A 26,322-nucleotide genomic window follows, 5' to 3' on the forward strand; every position below is an offset into this window, starting at 1 on the left:
CTGTCGCTCCGTACGTTCCATGCTGATAAGGAGCGGGTGTGCTCAGATTATCGACACTGTCGTTCCGTACGTTCCATGCTGATAAGGAGCGGGTGTGCTCAGATTATCGACACTGTCGTTCCGTACGTTCCATGCTGATAAGGAGAGGGTGTGCTCAGATTATCGACACCGTCGCCCCGCACGTTCCATGCTGATAAGGAGAGGGTGTGCTCAGATTATCGACACTGTCGCCCGCACGTTCCATGCTGATAAGGAGCGGGTGTGCTCAGATTATCGACACTGTCGCCCGCACGTTCCATGCTGATAAGGAGCGGGTGTGCTCAGATTATCGACACTGTCGCTCCGTACGTTCCATGCTGATAAGGAGAGGGTGTGCTCAGATTATCGACACTGTCGTTCCGTACGTTCCATGCTGATAAGGAGAGGGTGTGCTCAGATTATCGACACTGTCGTTCCGTACGTTCCATGCTGATAGGGAGCGGGTGTGCTCAGATTATCGACACTGTCGCCCGCACGTTCCATGCTGATAAGGAGCCGGGTGTGCTCAGATTATCGACACTGTCGTTCCGTACGTTCCATGCTGATAGGGAACGGGTGTGCTCAGATTATCGACACTGTCGCCCGTGCGTTCCATGCTGATAGGGAGCGGGTGTGCTCAGATTATCGACACTGTCGCCCGCACGCTCCATGCTGATAAGGAGCGGGTGTGCTCAGATTATCGACACTGTCGTTCGTCGTTCCATGCTGATAAGGAGCGGGTGTGCTCAGATTATCGACACTGTCGTTCCGTACGTTCCATGCTGATAAGGAGCGGGTGTGCTCAGATTATCGACACTGTCGTTCCGTACGTTCCATGCTGATAGGGAGCGGGTGTGCTCAGATTATCGACACTGTCGTTCCGTACGTTCCATGCTGATAAGGAGAGGGTGTGCTCAGATTATCGACACTGTCGTTCCGTACGTTCCATGCTGATAAGGAGAGGGTGTGCTCAGATTATCGACACTGTCGTTCCGCACGCGTTCCATGCTGATAGGGAGCGGTGTGCTCAGATTATCGACACTGTCGCCCGTCACGTTCCATGCTGATAAGGGCGGGTGTGCTCAGATTATCGACACCGTCGCCCGCACGTTCCATGCTGATAGGGAACGGGTGTGCTCAGATTATCGACACCGTCGTTCCGCACGTTCCATGCTGATAGGGAGCGGGTGTGCTCAGATTATCGACACTGTCGCCCGTGACGCTCCATGCTGATAAGGAGCGGGTGTGCTCAGATTATCGACACTGTCGCCCGCACGCTCCATGCTGATAGGGAGCGGGTGTGCTCAGATTATCGACACTGTCGTTCCGCACGCTTCCATGCTGATAGGAGCGGGTGTGCTCAGATTATCGACACCGTCGCCCGCACGCTCCATGCTGATAGGGAGCGGTGTGCTCAGATTATCGACACTGTCGCCCGCACGCTCCATGCTGATAAGGAGCGGGTGTGCTCAGATTATCGACACCGTCGTTCCCGTGACGCTCCATGCTGATAGGGAGCGGGTGTGCTCAGATTATCGACACTGTCGTTCCGTACGTTCCATGCTGATAGGGAGCGGGTGTGCTCAGATTATCGACACTGTCGTTCCGTACGTTCCATGCTGATAGGGAGCGGGTGTGCTCAGATTATCGACACTGTCGCCCGTGACGTTCCATGCTGATAGGGAGCGGGTGTGCTCAGATTATCGACACTGTCGCCCGCACGCTCCATGCTGATAGGGAGCGGGTGTGCTCAGATTATCGACACCGTCGCCCGCACGCTCCATGCTGATAGGGAGCGGGTGTGCTCAGATTATCGACACTGTCGCCCGCACGCCCATGCTGATAGGGAGCGGGTGTGCTCAGATTATCGACACTGTCGCCCGCACGCTCCATGCTGATAGGAGCGGGTGTGCTCAGATTATCGACACTGTCGTTCCGTGCGCTCCATGCTGATAGGGAGCGGGTGTGCTCAGATTATCGACACACGTCGTTCCGTGACGCTCCATGCTGATAGGGAGCGGGTGTGCTCAGATTATCGACACTGTCGTTCGCGTCGTTCCATGCTGATAGGGGCGGGTGTGCTCAGATTATCGACACCGTCGCCCGCACGTTCCATGCTGATAAGGAGCGGGTGTGCTCAGATTATCGACACTGTCGTTCCGTGCGTTCCATGCTGATAAGGAGCGGGTGTGCTCAGATTATCGACACTGTCGTTCGCACGCTCCATGCTGATAGGGAGCGGGTGTGCTCAGATTATCGACACTGTCGCCCGTGCGTTCCATGCTGATAGGGAGCGGGTGTGCTCAGATTATCGACACTGTCGTTCCGCACGTTCCATGCTGATAGGGGCGGGTGTGCTCAGATTATCGACACTGTCGCCCGCACGCTTCCATGCTGATAGGGAGCGAGTGTGCTCAGATTATCGACACTGTCGTTCCGTACGTTCCATGCTGATAGGGAGCGGGTGTGCTCAGATTATCGACACTGTCGTTCCGTACGTTCCATGCTGATAAGGAGCGGGTGTGCTTAGCTTCTCAACACTGTTTTTCTGTACGTTCCAAGGAGAGGGTGTGCTCAGATTATCGACACTGTCGCCCGCACGCCCATGCTGATAGGGAGCGGGTGTGCTCAGATTATCGACACTGTCGCCCGCACGTTCCATGCTGATAGGGAGTGGGTGTGCTCAGATTATCGACACTGTCGCCCGTGCGTTCCATGCTGATAAGGAGCGGGTGTGCTCAGATTATCGACACCGTCGCCCGCACGCTCCATGCTGATAAGGAGCGGGTGTGCTTAGCTTCTCAACACTGTTTTCTGTACGCCCAAGGAGAGGGTGTGCTCAGATTATCGACACTGTCGTTCCGTACGTTCCATGCTGATAGGGAGCGGGTGTGCTCAGATTATCGACACTGTCGTTCGCACGCTCCATGCTGATAGGGAGTGGGTGTGCTCAGATTATCGACACTGTCGCCCGCACGCTCCATGCTGATAGGGAACGGGTGTGCTCAGATTATCGACACTGTCGCTCCATACGCCCATGCTGATAGGGAGTGGGTGTGCTCAGATTATCGACACTGTCGCCCGTCGTTCCATGCTGATAGGGAGCGGGTGTGCTCAGATTATCGACACTGTCGCCCGCACGTTCCATGCTGATAGGGAGCGGGTGTGCTCAGATTATCGACACTGTCGTTCCGTACGTTCCATGCTGATAAGGAGCGGGTGTGCTCAGATTATTGACGCTGTCGTTCCGTACGCTCCATGCTGATAACATGCGTGCCATTTTTCCGCTGAAACACGGATTTCCGCGGTTTTCAAACGGACAACGATCACCCACGAGATTCGTGTAAATTTGAGGAGAAAATATGAGCGATTTGGGGGCTGGGTAGGTGGTTTTGAGGAGAAATCGTATTTTTTCAATGTTTATTGCAGAAAAAAAATTTGACCGCCATCTTGGAGGCAGTCTCGCTTGCCTCGCTATGGTCTCGTGGTCTCGTATTGTGTGCATACCAGACGATAAAATATTCTCTACGCTCCAAAGAAACAACAGCGATTGAAATGTTTAAAAGGAAAGATGTTCATTTTGATCCTGTAGACAAGAGAATGTGTAAGGACATTAGATCACCAGCTTCAAAGTATACCTCAAAGCTGAGGGAGAATCAGAAGAAAAGGGCAGAAAGGCTTGAGGCCTATGGTTCTGTGAAATCTGGCCCAGTCACCTTGGCTAAAGAAAAAAAGTCCAGAAAGCCGCGAGAGGCACAGAGAGCTGCCCATTCAGAGAAGGAGAGAAAAAAGCTCGGAAGAGAGCACTGGAAACCCTTGTCTCAAAAAAAGAGGAAAGTAGCCAAGATTGATTAAAGGAAATTAAGTGATTTGAAATTTGACTGTAATTTATGCAGCAGAGCAGAAGTTGATATCAGTGACTGAAAAACATTTTATTATTATCTGCAGCATACAGTGCCAGTGGTTTATTTTAAAGCATATCATTAATTTTATTTCAAAGCAATGTCAAAGCTTTTCTTGATTTGCTGTTTCAGTTTGTATTGTGAAAGAATGAAAAATATACTGATATTGAGGTACCAGTAATTTACTGACAAGATTGTATAGATGAACAAGTTTTACTGTAGGTAGTCATGTAGAGTAATTTTAAGTAATTTGAAATTTTAATGGAATACATGCAGCAGAGCAGTAGTTGTTGATGTCAGTGACTGTACAAAATTTAATTTCTGAGGCATATCACTGATATCAGTAGTTTAATATTGAACCATATCAGTAGTTGAATTTTTAAGCAATGTCATAGCTTTCCTTCATATGCTGTTTTAGTTTGTATTGTCAATTTGTGAAAGAATGGAAAATTCACTGACATTAAGGTACCAGTAGTATAATGACAAGATTGCATAGATGAACAATTTGAACTGTAGGTAGTCATGATTAGTCAAAAGAGTAATTTTATGTGATTTGAAAATTGTATGGAATATATGCAGCAGAGAAGTAGTTATTGGCAATGACTGTAAAACATTTAATTGGCAGCATACCAGTAGTTGATGATGATGATGTTATTGATGACAAAAGGATAATAATGAAATGATTTGTATTTGAAATATTTACTGAGTTATTTTGGCTTTATTAACTCATATTACTAATATATTTTGATTTAGAAAAAATTAAACTGAATAAATAGCAAATAAACAATCTTAAATTTCATTTATTTACTTTTTATTTTATTTGTTAATTTTAGATATTTTGATATATCTTCTAAAAAATGAATGCAAATTAAAAGAATAAATCAATCTGCTAAAAACTGTAAATGAAAGTTATAGTTTTTATTAGTTTGATTTAGTCTTTTAATTTCTTTTTGTTATTTTATATGATATATATTGTGTACTTTTCCAACATTGCAATGTCAAAAAACATAAAGAAATTATGTCCCAGATTGCACCAAATCACACTAAATAGCATCCATTTTTTATAAATTTCCCGGGGTGTCATGCCCCCGGATCCCAGTAGTCAGGCGCGGCTGTGCCGTGCTGTGGCGACTCTGGCACCAGGCTATATACCTTTTCCTCTTTTTTTCATAAATGTCACTGGCATGCCTGTCATAAAGAGCAGGTGTGCTTAACTTCCTAATGACTGTTTTTCTTAATCATGAAGTTCTAGAAAGACTGATTGAAATGCATTCTAAATATTTGACTTCAAACCTTTGTGTTATAACATAACTGAATTCTGTCTCAGATTTCTATTTTTAGTTAACTGCTACCATGTTGTTAAATTTTGAATATTGTTATTTTAGTTAACCTTATTAGCTGTCATATCATTGTACTTTGCGATTTGCATGTGAAATTTACTAATTTGTTGTTATAATGAAAGAATGAGGCTGTGTAGGTTAAAATTAAGACGTCTTCTGATGTAGGCCTTATGTTCTTTTCCAAGGAACAGGATTTTTTTATACTTAAGTGACTAGATTTTGCTTTTTGATATCCTGTTCATTCTTAGATTTATTTATTCTTTTGATATCCTGTTCAAACTCAAGTCTTGGTATATCCTAACTAAGATATATACATAGAGAATCTTTCTACTGATATGTATATGTGTATGGTATTAAAGTGGTTACATTCATAGTTAAGCCTTGTTATTGACATAGGTTATGCTGGCTGAAAGAAAAGGAACAGATGAGTTGTATGCCATCAAGATACTCAAAAAGACATCATTATTCAAGATGATGATATTGAATGTGCCATGGTGGAAAAGAGAGTTCTTGCTTTAGCTAACAAACCAACTTTCCTTGTGCAATTACATTCTTGCTTTCAGACTATGGTAAGCTCCAAAGTGTGTGGTTTTTACACGATAGTTGGTTGAACTTTTCAGCTGTATTTAAATAATATATCTAATAATAGTAATAATGTTTACCCTGAACTGCTTACATTAGTCTACAATCCCTCTTTAATTTTAAGAGTATATATAACTTTTAATTAACATATTTAGTCATTCACCATAACTTTATTAAAAACTGTCTGTGACTAACCAGTTGGAAGTTCATGGTTTTCTAATTATTTTAAACAATATAAACATAAACTATTATTATTATATTAATTGAAATTTGAATTTTTCCTATTGTAAAAGCTGCTTTTATTAAATTAATTACATTTGGTGAGAAAACTACTGAAAGTTTCAAAGCTTGTTCATATTGGTATCAAGGTAATGTTAGTTATTATGATCAGTTTCATTAGCTTCATTTCTTTAAAACGTTTTATAAGTTTTGAATTATAAATGCAGATAATACCATAAGCTTCTTTGTTTGGAACTGAGCACAAAGCTACACAATTAGCTATCTATACTCTGCCCGCCACGGGTATGGAAACCTGGTTTCTAGCCGTGCTAGTACTTAGACATGTTGCTCTTACATTGAGAGGCAATATTGTAAAAAGAAATATTTTTGTACCAAGAATAACTTACCTTTAGATCCAGATGAGGATAAGCATTTAACTTTTAATTCCAATATTTTAGGGTTTTTACCCTTTACCAACAAGGGTCACAGCTGCTACTGAAGCTGCGGAAGGCTGTTTAAAAAATGTCTGATACAATATTCAGAGTTATTACTTGAAAGATGCCAAACATATTTACTTCTAAACAAAGCTGTGACCTTTTAATTTTCAGTTGCTAGTGTAGAATTTTATCAAGCATTTATAAAAGTGCACTCGTGTTTGAGATAAAATTTAATTTTGTTTTTTGAGAAAATACTCAAGTGATTTTATTTCATAGCTATCAATAAGTGAATTTATTGAAAATATTTGTACACATTTTTTGTTGGTTGTCAACTTTTATCCAAGTCTTAACTGAACACTAAAGAATATTTTAAATTTGGCCACACAAATATGTATAATATTCTAGTTTTAAGTTGAGTTGTTTGAATTGTTATGTTTTGGACAATTAACTGTAAATCCAACTCGCTTTTGTAACTTTTATTTCATGCACAGTTGTACCCAACTTTCTGTCAAATTTAAAATTAATCTTAATAAAAGTTTCTGTATGTTCAGAAATATGTTTAGAAACTGTTAAAAATATTTATTATTGAAACTGTAACTAGTGTATTTTATTCTTATGTTTGACTCAAGTCACAAGGAGAATAAGTACTTTATAAATATTAGTTAAGAAGATGTTAAATCACTTGTTAAAAATGTTACTGTACTGTTTTTTCCTGTATCAGGATAAATATTTGTTCACATTACAGGACCGACTCTATTTTGTCATGGAATATGTGAATGGAGGTGACCTTATGTTTCAGATTCAACAGTGTGGAAAGTTTAAAGAACCTGTAGCAGTGTAAGTACATGTAGCTTTATCATTTATTATATAATATATTCTTTCTACACAGCATTTGGTTGTCTGGTTACTATGGGGGTTGGAACCTTACAGTTTAGCTCACTTATTGCTGAGCCACTGACGTGTATAACACGTTTGTTGAAAAATAACAGTGGAGTTTACAGACTTTTTGTGTTGGAAAGTTATCATGGTACTTAAGGACAACATAGGACGTGTTGTTTCATCTAGCCTGTCCCATCCTCTAAATTAAACTAACAGGTTTATAAAGTAAATATAATTTTGAAGCCAGTCTGTATCATTCACATAGTTATCAAGCTTTCTTTTAAATTCACTTAACCTTACTGCCTTCACAACTTCTGAAGGCAACCCATTCCAAAGGCTAACCATCAAAATTTATATTTGTGTCCTTTAGTCCTACTGTTCTTGATGCATTAACACTATTAAAAACTTCAATCAGATCCCATCGAATTGTTCTTTTTTTAAAAAAAAAAAATTTTAATCTCTCCTTACATGAGAACTCTACCCTAGGTGTACCATTCTCGTGACCCTCCTCTGATGTTTTTCAATGTTTTTCTTAAGGTAAAAAGTCCAATACTGAAAACAGCATTAATCAGTCTGTACTATGTATAGACTTGTATTCAGTATTTCTGTAGATGCACTAAAATCCTACCATTAGCAAACAGTTTGGATGACATTAGAGATTGAACAACCATTACCCTAAGATCTCCTCCTTCCTTATCCCTGTAAAGATTATTCTTATCCAAATTATAACCCACATGTATTATTATTTATTATAATTAAAACCCATATGCCATTTATTTGCCTGACTCACTAAATGATCTAAATCATTTTGTAAATCTGCAACCAATTCTTCACATTCAGAAACACCCAAGACATCAATATCATCTTCATAATTTATTGGTTATTCCTTCATCTGTGTCGTTGATGTAAATAAAAGATAACAAAGGCCCTAAGATTGAGCCCTGAGGTACTTACTTTAGACATCAATCCAGTTTGAGTGAACTCCATTTGTAAAAACCATTTGCTTTCTTCAACCAGACAGACACTGCTTCTTTCTCCAACCAGTTATCACATATTTTGAGGAACCAGAAGATAGTGGAAAATGTTATGAAATATCCAAAGTTTTATATTTGGTTGATTTACTATATATTTACTTGAACATTTATGGAAACTATATGTCATTGAGTTCAGTGTGGAAATGCCATCGTAACATTAGTTTCCATTCATGGTAGAAAAACGTGTAGATTCAAGAAGTCTTGATAGAAATTAAATAAAACCTGTATTACCCAAGTGCTTTTGAAAGGTGGACCTTTCTTCTTCAGAGGCAAACGTTGGTTTACAGATAGAGTAGATTAGAGATGTGGTTACCAAAACATCTTATTATGTGTGCATCCTTTTACACTTTTATTTTGGATTCATTCTAGGTTGTTTTACGATGATAATTCACTAGATTTGTTGTCTATATCTGAACATTCAAGGTATCACCTGAGTTTTTGTTTTCTGATTGATCATCATTTATGATATGACTGAGGTACCTTTATTTGTTCTGTTGTTTATCAATGTATATTTCCACCTGTATTTACTCTTATGAATCAAATAGCAGTTTTTGCCACACAGGTAATTTAAAGGAAAAATTCCAGCTTCAACAAAAAGCTAATCTCAACCATTTGTAATACTACCCATCTTGTACTGCCCTCTGGTGAATGAGTATATAGTTATATAAGTTGGATACAATGCAGGAACATGACAGACTAAATTGTGAGAAGCTAAGAATGTTGTATGTTTATATGTGGCAGGGACATGTTAAGTACTCACTAACATTGACCCTAGGAACAGAAACAGTGGACTTGATAAGTCCCCCCACTATGGTAAACAAATGGATAACTATTCAATAAGAAAAAAAAAAAAGTTATATTTTTTAAGCAGCACACAGTTTAAGTAATAACTTAGAATAGTGAATATATATATAATGTATTTAAACATTTAGTTCATGGTCTGTCATCATGGTATAATTTTTACCAGCATGAATGTAGATTGAAAACCCTACAATGTGTGATGTCAGTATACATGTTTTTAACTTTTGTAAGTTGCTGTAAGGTGTACATAATTATTATGTGGTTCTGGTCTAACTGTACTTGCTTGGGAGATTTATAAATTGAATGACGAAGCTCTAAATACGTGGTTTTTTGTTTCAGATTCTATGCTTCAGAAATTGCAATAGGATTGTTCTTCCTTCACAGTCGAGGAGTTGTGTATAGGTAAGTATTGATAACATATAAAGCATTATGGTAAAAACTAGAGTTGAATTATTGTCACGTGTGCATTTCAGTTGTAATCTTTATCTGTTTGAGGTGTGATAAAACCAAATTGTTAGTTGCAATATGTGAGTAAATAGCTACAAAAACTGATCAGTTTCACTTCTTTCTCTTCAGAGACCTAAAGCTAGACAATGTCCTTCTCGACCAAGATGGTCACATCAAAATTGCAGATTTTGGCATGTGTAAAGAAGGTATAAAGGAAGACAAAACTACTAAAACATTCTGTGGTACGCCAGACTATATTGCACCTGAGGTTAGCTTGCTAGAATAATTATTTAGAACTGTTATATCTGTGGTGAGAAAAAACTTAAAAAATATGTGTGTTAAAGGTTATTTATTGAACTGAATGTTCCCATAACAATAACTTTAAGACAGTGGTTCTTAACCTTGTTGGAGGTACTGAACCCCAGAAGTTTCATACTTGCATTCTCTAAACGCTTTGTAATTGGAAAAAATAAAATATGACTCCCATCATGTTCTGTTATACATGTGAATCGATATTGTATGTGTTCATCCGACCACTTTCTGTTTTTGCTCAACATAGTTAGTATAAATGGATTGAAAGATTAGGAAAAAAAATCACAAATGACGAATGATTACTACAGTCACAAGTCGACTGCTAAGCGCACAAAGTTTCCTGCAGCACAGATATTAAGGCCAAGTGATGGCCAAGTGGAACATGACGTCACAAGTGGGGTTAACGAAACGGACACACACACAGTGTGTGTGTCTTGGCCTCCACAGAACCCCTGGGGTTTCAGTGAACCCAGGTTAAGAACCACTGCTTTAGGATGATTAATAATTTGGATATTAGTTGGGACTTGGATAATAGTAGCAGTGTCAAACTTATCTCTACTCTGAACTTGATTAAGTTGTAATACAACTTAGTGACTTTATAACCTACAAGATGTTCTTTTATAATGTGAATTTATATAAAAGTCACTAAAGCAGTATATAGAACTGATTCAAGACTCTGATATTATGGATGTCATAATTGGTCATATTTCCACTTGTGTGTGTGGAATAATAAAGAAAAACACTGTCATTAGTGGATCTCTAGAAATCAGTATATTAAGGAATAGAAAATATTATTATTTAATACTAGAATATGCAAGAATTTCAACTTTTCTTAATTAACTTGAGTGGTAATGTGTTATCTTTAAATATCATTGTGTTTTATTTCTCAGGGAGTTTTTGTCACTAATGATTTTTGTAGATTATTCTGTATCAGCCATATGGAAAGTCAGTAGACTGGTGGGCCTATGGTGTCCTCTTGTATGAAATGTTAGTTGGACAGGTAATCTTTTTATTTATTTAATAACTGTGTAGTGATTAAAGAGATGTCAATATGTGGATGTTATGACCACATTGATGTATTACTACCAACTGTAGTTCAGATATCATGTTGAAGTAATTACCTTCATTACTAAATCATTATAAACTGCAAGTAAAATTTTGTAATTTATAATAACTAGAAAAGATGTGTTTATTGATTTCTTAATGTTTGTAAGGCTAAGTAAACCATACAACTGTAGTGATAAATATTATACCATTGTGAACTCTAGTGTTTCCATTTGGAGGCTCGTTATATGATTCTATGTACAGCATGATAAAGAATCATTGCCAGCAGAGATAAGTTAACTAAAATAATCATGTATAGTTTATCAGTACAATCAAAAAGTTGTATCTTTTGGTCTAACTCTCTCTGACTAAGCTACATGATTAGGTTAATGAAGTAACCAGTGAGTTATTGATATGCGACTTTTACACCGACAGCCACCTTTTGATGGAGAAGACGAAGAAGATCTGTTTGCCTCTATAACTGACCACAACGTCTCTTACCCGAAGTCTCTCTCAAAGGAAGCTAAGGACGTGTGCAAAGGAGTAAGGTCTTTTTCTGGAACATTCAATCTTTAATTTTTTCTTTCTTAAATAACAATAACATTTGAAACCATCATTTGTTTAAGTAATTAAAATGATGCTTATTGTGGTTCTACGGGCAGACTAGATAACGGCCCACGGTTGGTTCTGTGGTGTTTAATAAATTTCAAGTTGGTATTACTTTACAGTTTTTATAATTTTTGTTGTCGTATCTCTTCAAGTTTTTAACAAAGAATCCATCCAAAAGACTTGGTTGTAACAGTACTGGAGAAGTTGATGTTAGGAGTCATCCCTTCTTCAGAAGAATAGACTGGGAGAGGATTGAAAACAAAGAAGTTCAGCCTCCATTTAAGCCCAAAATTGTAAGTGTTTTCATTGATACTGTTATAGAAAATTATAAACATATATATATTGTTTTACTTAAATGATAATGTGTGCGTGCTCTCTCTCGGACTCGCATGCACACACAGACAGACAGAAATGTTGAGTGACAAGCTAAAACTCATGTTTTTCGTAACTTGGCTGTAAATCCGAGGGCTTCTGATGCTAAAAATTAGGTTTTGATGCCTGCAGTTTACACTTATTAATGAACAACTTGTGGTGAGTAATGAAAACCACAATACTTCATAGTTTATTATTATTCTGCGACAGTTTTGCATCTATAGATTGTAAGTACTGAATCACACACACAGATTAAAATTGTATCTGTTTTCTCCCCCTATTGGTACATTATATTTACTCAGGAGAGAATTATAGATCTGAAAATGTGAAGGAATAAAAAAAGTTTTAGTTTTTTTAGAATCTGATGCTTTGTATATTTTTAATATAGAACTAAAATTGAGTCGAATATAATGCAGTTTTAATCAGAACTAAATCTCACTTTTTGTCTTTAAATGAGAACAGAAAAAGTTCTCTTTCTTTTATGTATTTGTGAAAACAACCAGTTATGTACTTCAGACAATCATGTTAGAAGTATCTTACTCAGCTTTGGAATATTTGGTTCATCTTTATTTATCACACAGGTAGTGTTATTGTTTATTGATGTTTTAAGGAATATGATCTCGTCTATTTTGTTTTATTTTATAGAATTACGTGTAATCTTTAATACATTTTATGAATTTTGTACACTTCTAGAAACATACTTGCATTGATTATTATAACAATGGACTTGTTGATGAAACTAATTTTGAGAGTGAGGAAACGGCAAGTTTGACTTTATGAGACTTCGTTGGACAAATATTATGCAGCAAGTTGGTCAACATTAAACATGAGGAAACATTAAATTAATACCATTGGACAGTTCCTTGTACTTAGCACAGAATAACATGCTATGTTTTTTGTTCCAGCTCTTGCTTTATTTTGTTTGTAGTTTCAACTAGACCTGTGTTTTACTTAATCTCGTAGATTCTTTTTGTTTTGTTTACTTTTTTCTTTTTTCTTTCTCTTTTTTTTTTTCCCTCACAGAAAAATCCCAAGACGGGTGAAAACTTTGACCCCATCTTCACCAACTCCAAGACAAATCTTACACCTACTGATAGCGTGGTAATTAATAACTTAACCGGAAGTGAATTTGGTGACTTCACGTTTGTCAACCCCTGCTTTGGTGGTCTAACAACATATATGTAGTATGATGCATGTGTGTGTGTGTAGACTCTGCAAGGTTTCGTTTCCTTTTGTAACCCCAACAATTTGTAGGTCAATGTGAAAAACCCTATAGATGGTTATCGGGGGTTAGGTTTTATCCATAAGAGGCTGGTAATGGAAGTGAAAACTGTATTCTTGTGAATATTTTTTTTTTTCCTTCTACTCGTAGCCAGTGTCTTTTAAATATATAAAGCTAAACCATCTTTACTTTGTTTTTCAGTCGCTATATAAAGTAAAGTAACAAGTTAATGTATTAAAACCTATTTCAAGTAGTTAATCATTTGCTTTTAAATTTTTAAACTTCTGTTTCTAGAAAGTTTTGAGGGTTTGTGGACTTTGGAATGTCAGTTTATAACTTGTACGTGTTTCTACAAAATGTTACTTTAAAACCTTGGAACATTATTTAAATATTTGAATATTAATTTTTTGAGCTTGAATATTGTATGTTGAAAAGCAAAACCATTTTTAAATTCACAAGTAAAGTCATGAGGTAAAAAACAACAAACTATACATTCCATATTTCATTTATCTACGATTGTTATTGAAAGTATATTCCAGAAAGAAAGATCTGACTTAAATTTCAGAATATTAATAGCTTAATCTTATTAAGGATAAAAGTTTAATATTGGGTAGCTTTTTTTCTAAAATTTTCTAATATGGTTGTGTTATGTAGAAAAAATATGGCATTTAATGATAAATGCCTAGAATATTTTAAGACTTTGTAATATATATATAAAAAAAGAGGTCATTTTCTCTGCTAATGTTATGTTGTAATATATGTGAGCCTGGAAGGATGTTTTTTTTTATTATTGTCAGTGGTCTTCCGAGTTCAAGTTATCAATCTGCTTGATAATGTGATAAGAAAGAACTCAAAAAATGTTTTATTATAATACAAGTTTTTACTTCATTGGAGTTTTTCTTATAGCTTTTTTATTTATTTCCTATTAATACTCTTGTCTTGTATTCTGTATATTTTGCTTGTCATATTTCATACTTAGTATGCTCTTAAATTCTCAAATATATCCTGCAGTAGATCGCCTTGTGTTGTGTCTGTGTTATAAAACTGTCTCGTTGATGTCGAGAAGGTATAAACACAGTCGGAAATTCTGGTATTGAAGCTCAAAAATAATTTTTTCAGACTATTTGCACACTGTGTTATGTGTGTTGGAATCCATACAAGGCTTAGGAAAATATTGTTCATTATAAGCATTATGAGAAATTTATCTTTTCTTTGTAGTTTTGTGTCTATTTGTCAGCTGTTATGTGGGCATTAAAGTGTTTAATATTGGTGTATAAGGATATGTGTGCAAACAGCTTATACGTTGTTCACTTCAGCAACCATTGGATAACTGATTTTTATTATAATCACAAGTTTAACTTTGCAACAGAAGGATATTAATTGGAGAGGCATGTATGGCAACAAAGTGTCTTGTACAAGAACCAGTAAAGCAGTTTCTATTTCTTATAACTAAAGTGCCAAATTTAAATGTAAAACAAATGCAAGAAATTATATGAGTGATGTTGAGCTGTGGTGGCTGAATCATAATGGTGATACTGAGATGTCTCAAAAGTGTACATAATATTGTTTTCACACTAGATTGGAAAAGCTTGTTTCTGTTTTGAAGCAACATTGTCGATCAAAACCTAAAGATTGTGCTATATTTTAGACCAAAAATAGCTTGGTGTCTAATGGTGAAATGAACAACATCTATTTATGGATTAACCTTGTTATCTGTCCAATAAAGTGAATAATTGGTTAGCTTTAAGTATGCATCTGTGAAAAATACAGTGGAGCACCGTTAAGCCGCGGTATTTGGGGGGTCAACCTGATTAACGCGGCTTAAGTGGTCCGCGGCTTAAACCTTTGTGACTGAAAAGCCGAAGTCGCCAACAGCTCTGCCGAGGAGCCTCATCCGGACCATTGCGTGATCATTATAATATTAATGTATAGACTATTCAGATACAATTGACAAGTGCCATTTTAACACAAACGACCAATGCATTGCGATGGTTTGCTTTTCCCTGTAAAATTTCGTCTTCCCTTGTTACATGCGGGCCGCCATGTCAATATGGTATGCTCACTATTAATTCAGAAACTGAACTGATTTCTATTGGGTTTGTGGCCAATATTTATACAATTTCATAAATATATCAGATTATCGAATTAAAAATAATACTTTAATTATTGATCACTTTTTTCACGGATTTATCGCGGATTAACTTTAATGTAATGAGAGGTATGATTCGGTGACAATGGCGGCCTCCATAAAGCTGACATAGAGAGCGGATAAGGTAGATTAACGGTCGATTTCTATTGTAATATATTTTATTTATTTCCCAAATTAAAGCAAATCCTTTTTAAATATCCCCTAGAAGTTATAAAGACAAGGAGAGGGTGAGAAACTTTAAAAAGCCAGGTAGTAGATTTAATACATCAAAAATTTTGGGACAAGACTTGCTACAGCGGCTTAAGCTATTTCGCGGTTTACTGGTCCGCGGCTTAATGGCGCTCCACTGTGACTGAATATAATTCAAAGACATGAGTGATTGTCGTGACTTACTTTTCAGCTTACAACACTTTACAAAAACTTGTCTCCATTTATTTTTACTAGAGGATCCAGTTAAGAGAGACGCAAGTTTCATAGTTTTCATATATAGTTATAAATGTTTTCTGGTGTTAAATAACAATGCACAGCTGCTTTGCTAACACCTTTTTCATTGTTTCATTGTTAATCCACTAAATAATATAAGAACTTGTAGAGCAATAGTTTTATTTTTTAGAAGTGAACATGTGTCAAACTTGAATACAATGTTTTATGTCATGATAAAATGCAGTTTCTTGCATTAATAAAAACTGAAATGGTGATGGCTGATGCACAGTAATGCACTAATAAAAACTCGTGAAGTGGTGATGGCTGATGTACAGTAACGCACTAATAAAAACTCGTGAAGTGGTGATGGCTGATGTACAGTAACGCACTTATAAAAACTCGTGAAGTGGTGATGGCTGATGTACAGTGATGCACTAATAAAAACTTGTGAAGTGGTGATGGCTGATGTACAGTAATGCACTAATAAAAACTTGTGAAGTGGTGATGGCTGATGTACAGTAATGCACTAATAAAAACTTGTGAAGTGGTGATGGCTGATGTACAGTAATGCACTAATAAAAACTTGTGAAGTGGTGATGGCTGATGCACAGTAACGCACTAATAAAAACTCGTGAAGTGGTGATGGCTGATGCACAGTAACGCACTGATAAAAACTCGTGAAGTGGTGATGGCTGATGCACAGTAACGCACTGATAAAAACTCATGAAGTGGTGATGGCTGATGCACAGTAACGCACTGATAAAAACTCATGAAGTGGTGATGGCTGATGCACAGTAACGCACTGATAAAAACTCATGAAGTGGTGATGGCTGATGCACAGTAACGACTGATAAAACTCATGAAGTGGTGATGGCTGATGCACAGTAACGCACTAATAAAAACTCATGAAGTGGTGATGGCTGATGCACAGTAATGCACTAATATAAACTAATGAAGTTGTGATGGCTGATGCACAGTAACGCACTAATAAAAACTCTAATGAAGTGGTGATAGCTGTTGACCTTTCTGTCAATTTCTAACTTCCTCATTAGGTAATCTGTAGCTTGCCTAAGTTAAGTTCTCCTAGAAGCATGGCAACAACCTGTTATAGTATGCCAGGTGTTCTTTGTTTGAATGCAGTAACCATTTTGTATGGAGAAATATGAAGTTCTGACTGAATCATGGTAGTAGTTGATCAGCGTTTCATTACTAGATTCTTGCAATTAAAAGTTAAGTAATGATAAAAAAAAAAGTGTTTTAGTGTTTATATTAGGAACACAGAGATGACAATGTTTGGTTTTAGTGTTTATATTAGGAACACAGAGACGACAATGTTTGGTTTTAGTGTTTATATTAGGAACACAGAGATGACAATGTTTGGTTTTAGTGTTTATGTTAGGAACACAGAGACGACATTTCTGTGTGAGGTAGCATTTCACCTGATGAACTACTGCTGCTACAAATATTTAATAAGCTTTCTTTGAATTATTAAATTTAACATGAAAATTGTTACTGTCCTGTTCCACGACTACAAAGGTAACTTGAGTTTTATTCAAACCATTTCTAATTATTCTCATACAATGAACATTTATTTATTTATTGAGATATTGTTCTGTTTTTTTGTTTTATCTTTCTATCTCTCCTTCTTTGTGTGTGTATGTGTTCCTTACAGCAAAGTCACATTGGGCTATCTGTTGAGTCCATCAAGGGGAATCAAACCCCTGATTTTAGTGTTGTAAATCTGTAGACTTACTGCTGTATCAGTGGGGGACTACTCTTTCATATCTGTAAATCCATATTTTAGTGGTGTTGTTTATTCTCGACTTGCTGCTGTACCAGCGGGGGACTACTTTTTCGTATCTGTAAATCCATATTTTAGCGGTGTTGTTTATTCTTGACTTACTGCTGTACCAGCTTGGGACTACTTTTTTATATCTGTAAATCCATATTTTAGTGGTGTTATTTATTCTGGACTTACTGCTGTACCAGCAGGGGACTACTTTGTCGTATCCGTAAATCCATATTTTAGTGGTGTTTTTTATTCTCAACTTACTGCTGTACCAGCAGAGGACTACTCTTTCATATCTGTAAATCCATATTTTAGTGGTGTTGTTTATTCTCGTGTGGGACCATTCTAGTTTTATCTGTTATGCAGTGTGTGTATATTATTGTATTAACCATTATAATAATTTTATTTGTATATTTTGTTTTAAAACAAACAAACAAAACAAGGCACAATTATGACCATTCATTATCTGTATCTTTATAATTATCTTATTTAACCCTTTCATGACCAAATACTTTACTCCCAGTACCTGAGAAAATGAGAGAAATATACAAAAGATTTCAAGGTAAACCCATCAAGGTAAACTACTTAATTAGATTAAATCAAACCACTAATGAGTAGAGCTAATGGAATACAAGTTTCTTGTCTCCTTGTTTATAAAGATTTGAATGAATTGTTAGTTCACTATCAAAGTACCAAGTTTGTCTTCTTGTAGTGAAGGAGTGAATGTGAATCGACTGAAGTAAGTGTAATTCTTGTTGAATTTTTCTTATATTTAGTTTTTCATTATTGTACTAAGGTTTACTTAGTCGGTAAATCTCTTTTATTCTTCTGTTTTTACATTGAAAGAATTCATCATTTAGATTAATATTTAACTATGTAACACCTAGCTGGAACGTTTTTATGTAAAGTTCTTAATCTGATTAGATTCTGTTACTCTTTGCTAGTCTTAGTGGTTATTCCAAAGATTACATTGTTAAATGCAGCTTTTTAATTGCTGGTAATGTTACTTGTGAACAAAGAAAATGGTACAGATTTTGCCGTAGCTCATGTGAATATATGTTATATGCCTTATGAATTATTTTTAGATAACAGATTTACTGATCTTTTAGAGTTTTAGGGTTAATGAATGTAAATAACCACAAGACGTCATTCTCTTTGTTTTGCACTAAACGTTTGTTTCTCTAAAGTATATTTTCTGAAAGTTTTTAATTTAAGTATTGCTTAACTAGGTTATTGAGTAAAATTGTTATTAATTATTCTAAACTCTGTTGTATGACTTCTATTGTAAACTAGCGTGTCTGTTTTGGGAGATCCAAGTTTTGAAGATTTATTTATTGTGTGAGGAAGAAAAGTTGATAATTATAGTTTGTTGAAGATTTCAGTTTTTAGTGTTTTTTGTTTCACTGCTCTACTTGTTTTAAAGTAACTTTTTATTTATTCACTTAGTGGTAAGAGGAATACTTATTCGGAAACAGATGTTGAGTTGATTTCATGGAAATAGATGTAAATCCAGTTACGTGTTTGTTGGTAATACCTTAGAAAATGGTTGCCCTTAGAATTAATGGAGGATTAAGGTTTGTAACTTGAGTGGAAAATAATTTGTCATTATTATTTTGAAATGTTCTAAGTTTTATACTCTTCTAGGATAAATATTTGAAAATGCCATTTGTTCGTTCTCAAAAAATATCTTGATTGTAAAACATAGAAGAGTTTAGTTAAAAATGATTCTAAACTAGCTTTCCTATTCTGCAAGTGTTAAGATTACCTCTAGAGCTATGAAATATTATCTACCTAGGGCACTACTATACAGTTAACACGTAGTTTAATGTGTTTTAGAGGCTACTAAGAGCCATACTTTGATCAACCTCTAGACTTGTTGGTATCTATACTGAAGCTTAAAAAGAAATAAATGTTTTTTGTCCAACTGTCTTAAAAGTAGGTGAGTGAAACTTTAGGTTTGATGTTCAATACTCTTAACAGAAGTGAGTAACACCAGGAACAAAAGTGTGACTGCTTTCTAAGGAATTATTAGTTCACTTTTAAGGGGAAAACGAAAGTTGGATTGGGAGAAGTTACACCATTTTGTAGTTGAATAGGGGAAAACAAAAGTTGGGTGTTGTATAAAAACTGGTTCTTGCACCAAACGCAAAATGATAAACCAGTCTGTTGTGTCAAATGAACATAAATATTTAACCAGGGCAAAAATGAAAATATAGCAAATCTGTTTAAAAGTGAGTAAAAGAAACCATATTATGATTAACAGTTTTAATTTTTATTTATAATTTTGGTTACTTAATTTGTGAATTATATATTTGACAATTTGTGTTTGCTTAAAACAAATTTTCATAAGATAACACTATTTTTGCAATTAAAAAAAATTACTTTAATATTAAGACGAATAAAAAGATTATATGTATTGTATGCCCAGACTTTGTTTGGTCAATATATTAAGGAGTTTTTAATGTGGCAATTTCTCTTGGGGTCTAAAGATAAACCATGTTAGGTTATTCAATCGCTTTACATTGTGATCATTCTCTACTTACACTTTGACCTTGTTTCGTATGTCCACCACTTTCAGTTCCTAACCTTATTCCTATCAGGAATTGGCTTGTTTGGTACTGATTATCAGTAATATACATATTTAGATATAGGTTTCGCTTCTTACTGGCATCATTGCACTTTCTTTATTCACCTCTTTCAGTTTATTCGTTCTCTTTCACATTTTCTGTTGTTTTTTTTTCGTTGAATTCCTGCCCTTTTTATTTCTTTCTCGAATCTTTGCTAAACTGGCCTCTTTTCGATTTTGCACGTGTTGGATTGTAACGTTTCATAACTATAGGGACGGAGTTACAGTCTCCATACCACCTGAATGTAGAAGTGTGGTGACTCACTCCAGTCATCTTCTAATGATGTAGATCACTGTAACTCGCTTATGTTTTAGGACCGATTTCTCACATTTTCAACTTCGATCTGGGTTACCGTACACTTCATGATACATTGTGTGATAACATTTAGAGAAGTTGGTATTTTGTCAATCATGATATATAAACTATTTAGAAACTAGAAAAGGGAAAGTGCGTACGTGCGTAGTTCACGTGCTCACATAGTTACCTTTTATCAGTGGATCTATTGGTTTGTGTTGTGGCAGCACTTTCGTATGAGACCATCTCAGTGTTATTAAATACTTGTCCTCATCTCATAAAATGTTGAACTCAATGCTTTTAATGATTTCAAATACTGTTGTTAATATATTATTATATCTACCTCTGTGCGTGTGAAACATATTTTAGCATTATAAATGTTACACACTACGTATTTTTAATATATTAAGAATAGTTCAGGGTTCTATAATGTCAGGTCTACACGAGCATATTACTGTTTTATTAAGAGGAAACGATGTTTTAAGATTTTTGGTCTGACTTGATCGTGGGAAATGCACGTTAACCCTTAAATGGCGGCCATCGTCAATTGATACTGCTGTCTACAACATTCCCACTGTTTAAGGGTTAATGGACGTACGTACGTCAGTGTGGTTCATTTAATATAAACTAGATTTTAAAGTTTTGATGTGTGTTTAACGTCGCCCTCTATCGGCATACTATATATAAATAACTTTATCTTATCTTGTAAGCAGTACGTCGTTGTGTTCAGAATATGGAATAAATATTGTTTATGCGACAGTTTTATGTTGTGTTCTGATGTGTACACTTTTTTCATACACTTTACAAACGTCTATACTGGCCCAATTTAGATAAATATAATATCTATCCATGACATTCATAATACTTCAATTACTCGGTAAAAATCAAAGACGATTGTGGTCGTTAAAAGAAATTAATTTTGATGTGGTATGGTCAAAGCTCTGGAATATATATAATATAAAGTGGTTAGTTTTTGTGTATATGTATATATGCCTTTTGTATAGCGCAGCGTTTCCCAAACTTTTGTCGTATTTGCCCTTTCACCCCTTTAAGAGGGGATTTAAATGACGTCATATAAATACAGATAAACATTGAATATGTGTTGTAGTAATTATTTATTGCCATTAATAAACAACATAAATATATTAGAACGTGTAATATTACATTGTTTCACTCTTGACTTGCCTTATCATTTGTGCCCCACCAGAAATCGTTTATTCCCACATGGGGACCCGGCATGGCCAGGTGGTTAATGCACTCGATTCGTAATCTGAAGGTCGTGGGTTCGAATCCTCGTCGCATCAAACTTGCTTGCCCTTTCAGCCGTGGGAGCGTTATAATCTGATGGTCAATCCCACTATTCGTCGGTCAAAGAGTAGCCCAAGAGTTGGCGGTGGGTAGTGATGACTAGCTGCATTCCCTCTAGTCTTACACTACTGAATTAGGGATGACTAGCACAGGTATCTCTTGTGTAGCTTTGCACGAAATTAACAAGCAAAACAAACTGTTTATGTGCAAAGTTTGGAATTTGGACTGATTTAAATTTTGCTTCATTTTTTGGTATGTTTGCAGTTCTCCAATATCGCAAATAGTCCCGTACAGTCCGACACGTACTCGTTCTGTAATGAATCTGGTATATAGTGACTTAATAAAACTCTTCTTAATACATAACGTGTGTTACAGAGATGTCAACCATTACGATTTTGGTGTATACATTACGACTATACACTCCTACAGATAAATATTACGACTTGTTGCAACTCCCAAATTATTATATATTATATAGGCCTATACAATAGTGATAAATTGTTCCCCCATGGCTTGAAATGGGTGAAAAGAAAGGTTCTAGTGAGATACAAATAAATTTTGATGATAAATAAAAGACAGTCCAAATGTCTACTTGCGATAATCATATTTGTGCTTGAAATAATAATTAAAAAAAAAATTGTATCTTCGACGTCTACCAATAGTTTGAGTGCGGTGCTTCTCCATATTGGGTACGTAGGGGAATACATAGTTACGTCATCACTGCTTGTCAGGCAATCGGCGCTCGCGTAGATGGGTATTTCTAAGCGGCATAGAAACACCAATGCGATAGTTCACAAGTTGGAAAAAAAGTAGGCCTTGTTCACCAGATTGTCTTGTTTCTGGCAAATCTAAAAGGACTAAAACTGTGAATCAAAAATTTAGGAAAGAGTATAGTGCAAAATATCCGGTCATTGCATCACGAGTCAGTGACAGTCATGTGTTTTATACAGTTTGTCACATAAATTTTTCTGTGGCGCATGGCGGGATAAACGATTGTTCCAGACATACAAAACCTGCATCTCACCAACAAAAGGCTGAGGCGAAGACAAAAACCATGCAGATAACATTTATGAGTAAGAATTCAGAATATGAAACCATAAATGCAGAAGTGATGTTCACGCAATTCGTCATTGTTCATAATTTACCCCCAGCTGTAGCCAATCATGCAGGGCATCTATTCATAAAAATGTTCCAAGAGTCTGATATAGCGAAAAAATATAGTCATAAATGAGCAATCTATAGCAGTAATAAATTATAATAGATATAATAATAATAATAAACAGTTTAGAGACATTAGTCAGGCCTAGTAACTGCAAATGATAAAGGGCTCTGTCTACAATCATTACGCTCAGTCATTTGAAATAGTTGGCATCTCTGGTATTATACAAATGATACGTTAGGTATATTTAGCAGTAGGTGGTTGACTGCTGTACTTATTACATATTAATGGGTGAGAGATGTTTATACTCATATATATGAAATAGTTATCAAGAGAACGTAATATTTTCTTATTGTGTAGGTTTTTCCGGAAGTGAATGAACGGTTTGTATGAAAGAATGATTAGAAAGATGTTTGACAAATAGAAGATGTCAGGAGTTTCTGTCTTTATCACATGACTCAAAGAAAGGTCACAATTGGGTATGGTGAGATAGGCGTCTACATATTCAGCTTTTAAATATTCTGTGCCACATCAGTCGTCAAATAAAATACAAAAAAAAAATAAAATTGAAAGTCTATGTTGTTCATATGAAAATAATTTCGCCAATCTGTTACACGTTATATAAAAAAAAAACGTTTCTGGTATTATAATCTAACATAAATAAAATTATTGATTTACACTAATATTTGGGCCCACACGGCCAGGTTGTTAGGGTACTTAATTCGTAATATTAGTGTAGATGGATTGAATCCCCGTCGCACCAAACGTCGCTCACCCTTTCAGCTGTGGGGGCGATATAATGTTACAATGAATCCCGTTATTCGTTGGTAAGAAAGTAGCCCAAGAGTTGGCGGTGGGTGGTGATAATTAGCTGCCTTCCTCTAGTCTTACAATACAAACTTAGGGCAGATAGCCGTCGTGTAGCTTTGTGCGAACTTCAAAACAAACGCACATTAGTATATCACACACACCCTACTTTGCTTTTTGCTTTTATTTTAGTTTAAAAGCTATCCAAGCTTTTTTAATAACGCTTGAAATAAGGTAGGCTTTCTACATGAACAGATTTGAGGGTGACCTCTTTTTAGTGTTTTGAAATTATTTCGTCACGAAGAACAAGGCCGCTCATTGGCCTAACGTGCTTTTTTGGTTTACTAGCTTGGATAGCAGCAAAGGTCATTTGTTACGTTCAATTGTAATTAAATTTTTAAATATATTTGTAATCGTAATTATATTTCAAATGTTCAACTGATAAGGTTCCTGAACTTTCCCTTTCAATATTAACCTTAATATGATGGTTGGGGTCGATAAAAGATACGATTATAATAGGCGAGGACTCCTAGCCGTGATAACATCTCCACACGAAAATTATGTTTGATTTTATGTTTTTACAGAAATATCGCAAGGATGTTAGCAACTTTGACAAGCAGTTCACGAGTGAGAAAACGGATCTCACGCCGACCGACAAGCTGTTTATGATGAACCTTGATCAGACGGAGTTTTTCGGATTCTCCTTTCTTAATCCAGAGTTTGTCCAACACGTATAACGATGTTCAACGACTATTATTTAAATGAGTCAATCCTACTTTTATACCTAACGACAATTTGCTGACCAGGGTTAATAAAGCTATAATTCTCTTTTTTTTTTTTTCCGATGCTTAATACATTGTGGTCATCTATATAATACATTTAAATTCGCCAATGGTAACCTAAAATCCTTCTAAGAATTTAAATATATTGTTCTTCGTGTTTATTATTGTATTCTAAACGCTTAACAAGCCATATTTCAATTTAAAAAAAAATGCTTTTTCCCAAATAGATCTCACGTGTTATGTATTGGATTTTTGATAATTGTTCCCCTCCTGTAAAATATGGTCTATCGTGTTAATTCGTGTAACGATCACGTTGATTTAATAGCGTCATTTATTATCAATTTAAAATATTAAAAGCATCAACTGCGTTTACGCTGTCAACGACTATCGAAAACGTCAACAACTCTCTAACTCTATTTAGAATTCAAACTTCGTGACTGACCAGTGACGAGTGCACATTACACGCCTCTTATACAAATACTAAGTTAACCTTCATCTACTGTTATTTCACCTCCCCCAAATCAAAATATTCATCAAAAGTTTTAAGCTTGTTTTAAAAACTTTAACCATGCATTCCAGAATTAGGCTTAAACACTAACCCTCAGTTCGTCGTCCCATGTTATTGAATGCTTACCAATTAGTGTCTTAAATAACATTCGACAAATATGTGCGATTCATTAGACGAATTTCAGTCGGATTTTGTTATATATAATCCTGTACACAGTTAGAGGGGCGCTTATGGTTATTGTAACGTTATTAGGGCACAGGGAGAACAGCATTAAATATCGACCAAGAATATAGTTTTTAAAACAGCAATGCTTTTATTAATATAATTGTAACATTCATGTTTTGCTGGAATATTTAAAGGTAGTAACAATTATCGTGTTTTCGAGATACGAACTTTAAAAATTCTGAAAATCAGATTATATTTAATGTTGATTCAAAATTCGTGTTTATTATTACCTCTTGTAAAGTCTTGTTTAAACGAAAACCGTAATATGTCACTAAATCCATATTCTATGAACAATAAGTTTACTATTACTCATAACGTTTTAAGTATCACTGAGAAATAAAAACAACGCAATTTAATAATAAAGTCTATACATATTTATTTCATCAGTTTATCCATGCATTAATGCCATAAAATCATATTATTATAATATATTAAGTGATGTACATTCTCCCATTGAAACAGCGAGTTTCTAACCGACTCGTTTATCGTCATTTTTATTGTTTACAGTATGTTTATGATCGTGCAACATTTGCTATAGAATCTCAACCCACTTTTGTAATTATAAACCCCCACTTTTTCTAACTGTATTTTGTATATTTTTTTATTTTCTAAATATTTATTCGATTAAAGAGATTATTGCTTCAATATCTAGTACGCTTCGATGTATTTTTTTACCCTCACGATATCTTTGTGTATCATTTGAAATTAATGAATTTTTTTTTCTGTTAATACCTTTCTAATGAAAGGTAATTTTTTGACAATGTATTTCTAATTTAACGTGAGGTATTCACAGAGAACAAGAGTTGGATGTCGCTTTTTCATGTACGATTTTTATTTCGTCTGCCACGTTCTGGCATATTAAAAAAAAATCAAATTCTGGTATTCGAAAGATACTAGTTAATCATCCAATCATTACTGACAATTGAGCTTTAATGAATCTGAAGATGCTTGTAATGTTTTAGGTGCTTATATTATAAAATGGATTCAAAATCCAACTAAATATTTCTCAAGCTATTTGCTTTCGTAGTGTCTC

General features: G+C 35.6%; 1 pseudogene across 1 annotated transcript in view; it reads left to right on the forward strand.

Moving 5' to 3' along the window:
* The window catches only part of LOC143237368 (protein kinase C, brain isozyme-like), an 87,506-nt pseudogene extending 62,900 nt beyond the window's left edge, over positions 1–24,606 (forward strand). Inside the window, exons 9-16 of the transcript XR_013020039.1 lie at positions 5,657–5,829; positions 7,244–7,335; positions 9,552–9,614; positions 9,789–9,927; positions 10,891–10,971; positions 11,451–11,558; positions 11,777–11,917; positions 24,359–24,606. The product of XR_013020039.1 is annotated as a protein kinase C, brain isozyme-like (transcript). The remainder of the gene's footprint in view (positions 1–5,656; positions 5,830–7,243; positions 7,336–9,551; positions 9,615–9,788; positions 9,928–10,890; positions 10,972–11,450; positions 11,559–11,776; positions 11,918–24,358) is intronic.
* Positions 24,607–26,322: the final 1,716 nt, after the last annotated feature.

The sequence above is a fragment of the Tachypleus tridentatus genome, chromosome 13 (genome assembly GCF_004210375.1).
Source record: "Tachypleus tridentatus isolate NWPU-2018 chromosome 13, ASM421037v1, whole genome shotgun sequence".
Lineage (NCBI taxonomy): Eukaryota > Metazoa > Arthropoda > Merostomata > Xiphosura > Limulidae > Tachypleus > Tachypleus tridentatus.